This window comes from Haliaeetus leucocephalus, unplaced genomic scaffold (assembly GCF_000737465.1).
Source record: "Haliaeetus leucocephalus isolate CR32 unplaced genomic scaffold, Haliaeetus_leucocephalus-4.0 Scaffold730, whole genome shotgun sequence".
Lineage (NCBI taxonomy): Eukaryota > Metazoa > Chordata > Aves > Accipitriformes > Accipitridae > Haliaeetus > Haliaeetus leucocephalus.
Window position 1 is genome coordinate 1,245,475 of NW_010973166.1, and position 10,463 is coordinate 1,255,937.

Below are 10,463 nucleotides of genomic sequence, written 5' to 3' on the forward strand. Positions count from 1 at the left end.
AAAAAACCAAAAAACCCCCCCTTTTGCCCGGGGGGGGGGGGGAGATATCCAATTCCATTAACAACCTGGCATGTAATAGGGAAAGATGACACTAGAGAAAGAGACCAGCAACAAAAACTTCAGTTGCTGAAGCCCATCACTTCTCCTCATCTTCCCTCCCTCAGTCCAACAAGTAAAATCAAGATATCCATGACATTTGGTACCAGTCCACACAGAAATCTGACACCTAAAAGCAGCACAGAAACTCCAGAACATCCAAAGACAGCAAGGGAAGTCTGTCTCTTCCTGTTCCCTGGAGAGATCTCACTTCTGTCCACAACCTTTAACTCCATTACTGCTTGATTCTGTTTTCCACTTAAGACTATCACTTCATAGAAAGAGGGGAAGAAAAAGTATGTAAAACCATGGATTATTTTTAAATAATGAAAATAAGAGCTAGCTTTTTTTAAAAAAAAAGGTACAGCTGAATAATTACTTAAAGCTCTCAACTTTTCTATGTTATACCTTTGTTTACAAATAAATGAGGGATTTAACAAGAGTTTTGTGGGCATAATAGCTTAGCAAGACATCTTTCATGTTAGCTACTTGCATTATTTATCAAACTAGCTTCTCTTTTTAGCAGTATCACTTAACACAGGCTAACCAGATTTCCATGTCTATGTAACTTAGCATAACACAAATACAACACACCTCTGAATTATATTACTATGTAGATCTGCACAACAGATTTCACATTTTCCTAAGCTATCCTTCATAAAGGGCTTTTTGGCCTCAGCAATACCCTTTCAATTAATGTCTTTATTGCCTTATAACTAAGTTATAAAATTCAGATCAAGAATTATTTCTCAACAAAACTGTGTCAGTCTCAAATCATTAGCACATATACCTTTGTTACTCTTAAGTCTAAAGTTGTTTAAAAATTCATACCCATTTTGCATATATTCACTTTGGACTTACAACAAGAACATGCTGTAAGTGTACAGCTCTGCTTCCACACCCATGGGTGTTTCCGTTTTCTCCCATAAGCTACTCAAATTGAACAGGGAAGGCACACAATTTCACAGGACAAAAAAAAACCCACAAAAAACCCCACACCAAAAAAAACCCAAAACCACACCACCGAGATTTTTTGTAAGTTTCTCTAGATGCCCTGGCATAATGTCACCTTAAATACTTTAAAACTTTCCATTGTACATACAAAAAATTATTTGGGATCATGTAACAACAAATACACAGATACTTCTTTTCCCTCTCCTAGTCATACAGGATTCATTACTAAAAAGAAACTAAAGCAGTTCTGATTGCTGGTCTCTAACAAAATTTTTAGACATCTCTAACAAACCAAGTCCCTGAATGCTAACTTATACACAGATTTGTATGAATACTTCTTTTAAGAGAAGTTAAATTACCTTATCCGAAACATGAACTAGGTCCTAATGAAGAAGCCTTTCCACCACTAAGCTTCAGGAAAGAGTCAAGATGGACCTTTCAGAAGTATTAAACACAAGTCACAGCATGAAATAGTTTGAGTTCTGTCATCACACAGACCCTATCTGCATTAAAAAAAAAGTCAGCAAGTTAATTAAGTACAAGGGCAAGCCACTACATGCAGACATTGAGGAAGCACTATCTGCAAGCAGGTCCTAAAGCACACTATCTGCTTATGTATAGTTGCCATTCTTCAAAGGTACAGAAATACTGTACCTCAAAGCAGTTTTTCCACTTCTTTAATATCAATTTAATATGCCTTCAGCTTTATAAAACACTGTACATCTGGCACCCACCTCAAGTGAAAACAGTATCAAGCTTGACTTCTTGTTTGATCTCCTAACTACAATTTGGTTAACATAATTTTCCTCTCCAAATTCCTTTAGAAGTATTCTGGGTGGACACTTCAAACACTTTAATAGATACTGAGATTAGAGCTGAACAACTTCCACAAATAAAATAACTTTCTGCCAGCATAGCTAGATCTACGCAGGGGTATAAAAAAAATAACCAAAGAATCACAGGTTCATACTGCGATTAGATTTGGTACTATCTTTGGTATATTTGTAATTAAGACCTTGTGCAGCATAACACAATATGTCCTTGTTTAAAGCACCATTAAAATTTATCTTTTACCATGACTGGAAGTGTCATACACTAGACTGGATCAGAAAGAAAGTTATTGTCCACTAGTGAGGAGAAAAGCACTTTTAGCCAGGCATATCACTAAGACGACCAAAATCTATTATCAAAGAGTTATCTGGCAAAATCTGTTCAAAATAAATCCAAAGTAGGCCCAGACTGGGAGGAAAAAAAAACAATAAAAGATGATTAGAAGAAATTATGTACCATCAACAGGGCAGTCAACCAGCAAAGGGTGGCTAGCCAAGCACTTTTCAAACAGTAAGTAGCAAAAACATTTCTACTACAGAGGGACATTAGCTATTATCATATAAATAAAATGAAAAACAGTTTCATTAGAAGCAGCACACCTGACACCATCCATGCATGGCCTATTAAAAAGTAATACTAGTAAAACCTTGTACCTAGATAATGTTTATCCTCATCTTACCTTAAGGCAGACCTGCAAGGCCCAGGTTTTATCTGCCCTAACAAACAGCTCAAGTTTCAGGCTGCTCACTATCCACTGTATTCATGGTTCTCAGAAGCACAGGGTTAGTGTATAGCTAAGAAGAAATCTTGCTAAGCTTTCAGTAATTTGGCACTGAGAGCTCCAGAAGATTCATGAAGATCAGCTCAACTGCACAAAAGGACTGAACCCAACAGATTCTACTCTTCTCATACATCATTCCTTTCCAAAATGCCTGTTGGTGTATTTCCATAAAAGTTTGATCAATAAGAACATCAAAATTTAATTTAAAGATACTTACCAGACAAACCTGACAACTAATGCCTAAACAAACCAGTCAGTCTAAAAGTACGTGACTATTATTCTAAAAATAAATGAGATAGCTGCCACTACTCAGGTATACTTACCAATAAAGCACATGGGAAAATTGGCTGGTAATCAAAGACAAGGCTGTTGGCAGAGCGGTCTGGACTTGCTAGCAATGGCAGCACAGTTCAGGTGCCCTTTAACCACACAGAGAAAGTTAATTATGTGACAGAGTAGGAGAGGAAATACAATGATTATGAGTCATCCACTTAACCATATGCTTATCAATACACCTCATGATATTAGAGTTACTGATTAGTGACAGCACAAAACAGTGATGCATTAATGGGAGAGAGAACACCCCAAATCTTTGGGCCATTTTTTCTTTTATTGATTTAGCACTTCAAACAATTTATGTGCATTTTGAAATCCAAAACGTACACCTAAGAAACTATACAATGCTACCAGCATTCTAACACTTCACACAAGCAAGCTGATTGCAGATGCTTTTGGAATCCCCAAAATACTTTACAGGCTTCTGGATTAGTTTTTGCTTGATCAGACAAAAGGCTGTATTACCTAATTTCCAGTAACACCATCATCATTTCCAGCCCACTCCACCACCCTACTGTGAAAGATGCAATGACTGTTAAGTTTAGCTCTATGCAAAAAGAATTTTCAGAAATGTCATAAGGATCCTATAATGTCTCAAATATTTTTGCATGAAATCTGAAACTAAGAAGTTTTTCCCAAGTTCCCAGACTTGCAAACCCAGCTAGGGATTCAAGATATAGTTGAGCTTGTGCTCCAATACCAGAAACCAGCACACCACAAGCTCAGCTATAATGGAAGGGACAACTGATCCACTTAGTTGATTTCAGCTGGTTTATGGGAACTCCGATTCTGTACTTGCCAGTCATCTCCACCACTAATTGCTTTTTTCCATTGCTTTCTCTGCCATGACATCAGTGCAAGATTTTGTATGGCTGAAGAATAAACCATTTGGGGGAACTATCAAACTGAAAAATAAGGCAAGGGGAAAAAAAACCCTTAATTTCTTGGGTAAGCTCCCTGATGCAGTTACTACTAGTATTTCTGCCAAAACAGTGTGGGAAGTGAGCAGTCAATAAATAAGCTGCCCCACTGCATTTGGGTTCACAACTTAATTCAATTACAAACCAATTTAAATTAGTTACAACTGTGGAGAACCCAAACTTTATCAAGCAAGTAACAGAACTTAACAGCAATTAGAAGATCAAACTAACAACTTGGCAATGAAACAGGTAGACTAGAAACACAAGCTTTTAAAGAGTTTATAAATTTGAATTTTACATGGAACTAACAAGTCACAAGTCCACCTGTGCTTACATGCCTCTTCAGATAAAAATTCAGACATAAAACTTACAAAGAAAAACTTAGTAAATTGAGACTTTCATCTTTTCATTGGAGGCTTCTGCCTGCCTATGCATTAATCTGAAAAGGTTGTATCACAGCAGAAAATGTGCTTTGTACTAGTCCTGTTTATTCACTTATTGGTCCAACTCCAGTCACTCTGTGACATTATACCACTTACTCTAAATCTAAATGAAAATATAATACTGTAGTTTAGACAATTATCCCAAACCCTGGGCACCTTAATAGTGTGATAAAAGCAATCCAACTTACAAACTGCATTAAGATCACTTTTTCAGGATCTCTGCCAGTTTTATCTAGCCACTATTATCTAAGAAATACACCTTCAACTTTTAAAAAAGATCAACATTCTTCTTCCCCAGCACAATCAATCTGAGCCCATCTCAAGGAGGAGAGCAAATTCCACAGTCTCAAAGCTGTCCCTTAATGAATAACGAGGGAGGCACAAATCAAACAGCTTTTAATGCCATGCTACTGCAACAATGGTCAGAGTTGATAGCCAGTCCTAGGTCACTTCAGACTTAATTGATTGCTGCCAATACCACAGCTCCATTAAAGAGAAAAAGAGGTAACATACATATCCCAAAGCATCTGTGCCACTGACCCCTACCGAGACGGCTCCAAATCCAGCAAAACCTTCTGCACATTTTGCCTCCAAATCACTTTAAAGTGGAGTTACAGCATGAAAACCAGTGTATCTCAGGCCTCTCCTCTGCAACCTCCATTAATGCATTTCTTCTCTGCCACTCCGAGCACTTCAGCCCTTGGACAGCCTAGAGACATACAGTACAAGCAGTGTAAGTGAAAAGATTGACGAGCTCCAAGAAATTACTAGATTGGGTCAACCACTTTTTGGCAGAGGACCCCATAGCAAACTTAACGATCAATTTCCCTCTCTGGCATTTCTGCTTATCCCCGGGCATGCTGTTCTTTCTTTCTTCCTTCCTTAACCAACCCAGGCTCTCCCCAAGTTTTACTTCATTACTTGCACTAGGAACTGCTATAATGCTCTAAAACCAATGGGAGGAGAGGCAGAGATGACTTCCAGCCAAATTCTAGTCAGCTCTAATCAGGTTAGGAGGTCTAATCTTCTAGTCCAAGATTTAAAAAACACACCCTGATTTTACTGCTTCAGTATGATTGCTAAGAACAACAACTAATAAACTTGAGTCACCAGAGGGCTCCAACTTCTACCTAATGGCAAATGCACTCCTTCCATTAGGAAGGCTGATAATTACATCCACATCATCATGTATATTTTATCTGGATTGAACTTCAGCCAGCTTGTTCTAATCCATGTTCAAATCTCAACCACATGCTGATGAGGCACTGAGCTACATTAACTGTTGCGGCCACACTTGCAATATATGAGGGAGACTTACAGTCTCCCCAGATAGACCAGAGAAAACAGGGCAGGCACATGCCTCTCCCAGTTCACTTGCAATCTAAAGCTTACATTGCCTATGAAACATGTTCGTACGTATACATATAAGTGAAATTCTGAAACAGGCATGGAGAATAGGTCACAAGTCCAACACCTCAAAGAAACTGAGTAAATAATTATTCTTAAGAGTTTGCACCAAGATGAATCCACCCATAGGGGATTGCAAGCAATATCTGCCTCCAAGAGAAAAAAGGGAGGGCTTCCATTTAAACATCAAGCAGCAACAGATGCAATGGTCTCTCAAATCTGGCATCATATCAACTGCCATGTTATGTGCTTAATCTTTAACAAAGGAGGCTGCTCTTTACCACTGAGAAATAAGCAGGTTTTTAAAACACAAATATGATGCATACAAGAGGGTAACAAGTACGTTTCTTGATATTCTGACCAAGCAGCTCTTGAGCCTCTTGGTGTCAGACAGAGGTGCACTGCAGCACAGCCAGAGATCTTCTGGGGCAGGAAACCTTGACTTGTTGATGCACCCGATACAGTCACAAAGAGCCAAAACACAGCCTGATCGGTGCAGCCCTATGGAAACAAGGGCAAAGCTTCTGGGACCTCCAAGGTACACAGCTTCTTTTTTTCCCAGCATTATTGCCCTGCAGTTCTACTTAAACTGTCATTCTTGTAGTCAGCACTGTAAGACAACACAGGCAGGGGAAGGAAAAGGGAATCCTATCCCTACTTATGGAAAGGCGCACAGTAAGCATGGGGGGGGCCATCACTTCCCCACACCGAAGTTACAGCCATGGAAAAAGCAATGCTGACAATAAAGCTGGGATAGCAAGGGTTCTGAGAGCATTCTCAGGGCATCTCCATGGCTTCAAGGAAGACACCATTTGTGCCATTTGACAGTCTACAACCCATCTGGAAGCCTGTAGGGAGTTTTGAAAAGACCAGCTGCAAGTGCACTCGAGAGTAGCACACCTCAGAGCAGTGAGCCCAAGAGAGTAAACGTTAACCTTTTACACGTCAGGAACATTGTACTTTAAAATACTTAGTACTGGCCCACTAGACTTCCCAGTGGTTTATTTTACTATTAAGATTCAGTGAACAGGTCAGTTTTTGTAAACAAACTCTCCTATAAACTGAAACATGGACAGGAAACACCCTCATCTTCAGCCAGCAAGCAGGTTCAATGACTACCATTTACACCATGCTAACTTGTGAAAGTCACAGCAAGCAGCTCCACTGTTCAGAACATACCATGCTGCTGAATATATCTTCCCCTCCTGTGACTTTGGGCCACCCTCTCCTTTTTCCCCCCTACCTTCTCCACTTCACGCAGCTCCTCCTGACTGAGAAAGCTACCTACTGCCACCAGCTTAGCCCAGTGACTGGACTGCCACTGCAGCAGCAAGAGTCGCAAGCCCTCTATCTGACACCCCACAACTGCCTTGCTCCAGCTCCGATTTCAGACATCCCCTTTCTGCTCGGCAAAATACTGCGTGGTACCAGCTTGCCCACAAGAAGGATTCCAATGCCATTTTCCCTGGAGTCCTACAAGGCCTTTAAGGATCTTTGTAAAGGAAAGAGTTGCAGTCACACACCTGCACATTCTAGGGGACTAAGCATACAGAGCATCTACTTAAAACACCCAACTGTAACATTAAGACTCTCTTGCTTCAGCAGCCTTTTAAGGCAATTAGTTCATAAATAGACAAAACACAAAGCCCACAAAGCTTCTGTTCATGCAATAAATATTATGCACACACAAATATTGAGACGATTTCTACTGCAGCAGTTCCACGTATTTAAATGTAAAGGTTATTAACAGAAATGTTTTCTCATTATTTTGAAAATGCATTTTTAAGTATCTTTTCTAACAAGGGCTGTAAAACAACACTCAAATCAGGAATATACCATACCTTTGATGTCTTATACTTCAACAAAATGCAACCAATTACAGTCCCCACCCCTAAAGGAAGTTTTCAACTCAGCTTTATTTATTGAATTAAAGGAAGAGCCCAAATGACTCAGCTCCAAGCAAATATAAAGGAAAAGATCAATCCCTAATCTCAATAAAAAAAAAACAGGGGAAGAAACTGTTTAAAATGGAGGTGTGTCCTCATCAATTCAAATCTTTTAATATTCAAAGACATGTCAAGCAGAACATTAGCATACTAAGACTTCATTAGCCTTCTGAAGTCTTAAAGGCATTTATTACAAACACAGCCAATTTAAAAATCAAGTTTACACAAGTAACTGAAGTTAAAGAGTTAGCCCTGTATCTTCATCCTTGTTCACTGGTGCTGAGCAGAAACAAGAGAATCAAGATCAATAAAACATCTAAACATTGGTATTTTCAATCTACACAGTCACGAGCAAGATACAAGTGTGGAATGGAAAAGATCCCACCAAAAATTCTGCACAAAGGCAGATTTCAGAGGAAAAAAAAAAAAACCAACTTGACAGTAAACAGGATAACCTCATAAGAAGGTTGGGGGGTGGGTTTTTTTCATTAAACTGAGGAATCAAACATTTCTCATCAAAATCCAGCAAAATAAAACTACAAGGTAAAATATTTCACAAGGGGGCTAACAGACTCCAAGTGACTTGCTGTGCAACTTCCACATGTATTTGCAAGTGACTGCTCATCCCCCATCTCAGCCATTCCACACTAGCATTTCAGTGCAGAATACATCTCCAGCTTTGTTGGGAGGAATATTTAATTTCAGACTAGCAGGAGTGCTTCTTTACATACAGTCCAAACGCTAAATACAGATGTCACCAGAGGGCACTGTTTCAATTTAAGTGACCTAGCTTTAGCAAACTTCTGAGCAAGACCGCAGACAATCCACATGCAGCAATATGCAGACGCTGTACAGAGCAGTAATAGTTTTGCTTCTGCGAGAGATTTCCCTTAAAAAAACCCAAACAAATAACAAAACCACAAAACATAAATGGAATTTAATTATTTATCCCAGAAATGTGAAATATATTTCAGAGTAACCAGAGGCACTGCTAGTAAAGATCACGAGCAATTATCAACTTCTGTACTATGCTATACTATGGTACGTGATGGTACCAATTCACTCAAGCAGTTTTGGCACCTGTGTGGATCATATCAATTTACAGAAACAGGGCCTGAGCCAGTACAGCTCATGTTGAGGTGCCTGTGGAAGTCTCCTAGCTATATTATCATAGATACAAACCTTACGATAATACATGAAAAAATGCACCTATGTTGTCAAGAGAAAGCTCTGGGGAACAATATATTTTTCCACTTCTCACTGTTCTGTATTTGACGTTAAGAGTGTCAAAAATTAAACCATTTGCAGGAAGATAATACAACAGTATCAGCAGCATCAGTAGTTTTCAACCTTTGATCCATATATTATTTCTAATGGCCTGTTGAGACCTAATAAAGATTAAAAAAACCAAACTGGTGAGTTGAAGTTCATGAAACAAAAACATGCATAACCACTAAAAACACAACAGGTCTATATATCAAAAAAGGTCACAAATGACTGTTTGATGCAAATAGAAAGTTAAGCCCATTTTGCTTACAAACAAAACACCACCACAATACTACTAAAATCAAGTCAGCTGCAAAGGCAGGCAGCGATAAGAAAAAAAATAATCATTGTGCATCCTATGACATCTTCCAGTCTCAAGAGAAACTCAAAAACCCTAGGCCTACAAAACATTTAATTGCCTGCTTATCCACCTATCCCATTTGAAAAGAAAGAGCCTCCATCCCTTCTAGCTATCTGTGATAGCAAAGCTCCTTAGTTTAGCATAGGAACAGAAGGGGGGCTGGGAATAAGACCTCTACAAAGGCACCTTTTATCAGTACAGGGATCTCTCAAATAGATAAACATACCCACAGAATTTCAGCAGGCCAGTAGCTACTATTAAAAGCACAGGGACAAGTTACTTCAATCTATTACCTATCATCACCAACTCATTTTGGTTTAAAATATAGCTATACAACTGCTTTTCCAGCATCTGCTGCCAGGAAAGAAAGATGCCAAACACTCCTGATGTCAAATAAACAGCATCTATTCGTCCACCCTCTAAAGCAGATCCCTGTCTACCACAAGGCAACACACTCTTGGTCCTCTGAATTTACCCCCTTTTAAATAAAAAAAGAAACACTATGCCGTGTTGATACCCTCAACACACCTCCCACCCCCGCCCGTGTCCCGCACCCAGCCCGGGGTCGTGCTGCCCCGCACCTCATGTCACGGTAACTTGGCCCCACTCAAGGGGAAGGTGTCCCAGCCCCCCCCCGGGGAAGGGCTGACTGGATAGCGGTATCACACAGCTACAGACACCACGCCACCCCCCTCCGCCCCGGCCCGCCCTCAGGCCCCACCGCGGCGCACAGCCCGGTGACCCACGCGGGAACACGGCTCTGCCCATCCACGCACGCACAAACAACCCCCTCGCCCGGTGTGCGGCTGCTCCCCCGTACCCCCGAGGCCTGTCTAGACACCGAAGGGGGGGGCAGTTCCCCCCGCCCCAACCCATCCAGGCCACAACCTGCTCTCCGGCCCCTCACGCAGGTAACGGCGGGGGGGAATAAACGACTGGAGGCGCGCTCCGGGCTCGCTCCACAGCCACGCATCCCACCATCTTGCAGCAAGGCCGGGGGAGAGCGGGGGGGGTGGGGGGGGGCGCGGGCAGCGCCGTCGCCCTACACACGCACACACCCCGCACACACTGACAGGGGAGAGGGCGCTGCTGAGCCGCCGGCCCGGTCCGCGGGCGACGGTG

General features: G+C 41.0%; 1 protein-coding gene across 4 annotated transcripts in view; it reads right to left on the bottom strand.

Moving 5' to 3' along the window:
• RALGPS2 (Ral GEF with PH domain and SH3 binding motif 2) overlaps window positions 1–10,377 on the bottom strand; it is a 127,924-nt gene extending 117,547 nt beyond the window's left edge. For 3 of the 4 annotated variants that reach the window (XM_010580644.1, XM_010580643.1, XM_010580641.1), the window contains exons 1-2: window positions 10,230–10,377; window positions 2,986–3,081 (exon numbers count right to left, since the gene is read on the bottom strand). The gene's annotated coding sequence lies outside the window, so the exon portion shown is untranslated. The remainder of the gene's footprint in view (window positions 1–2,985; window positions 3,082–10,229) is intronic. The other variant, XM_010580642.1, reaches the window with a different exon arrangement.
• Window positions 10,378–10,463: the final 86 nt, after the last annotated feature.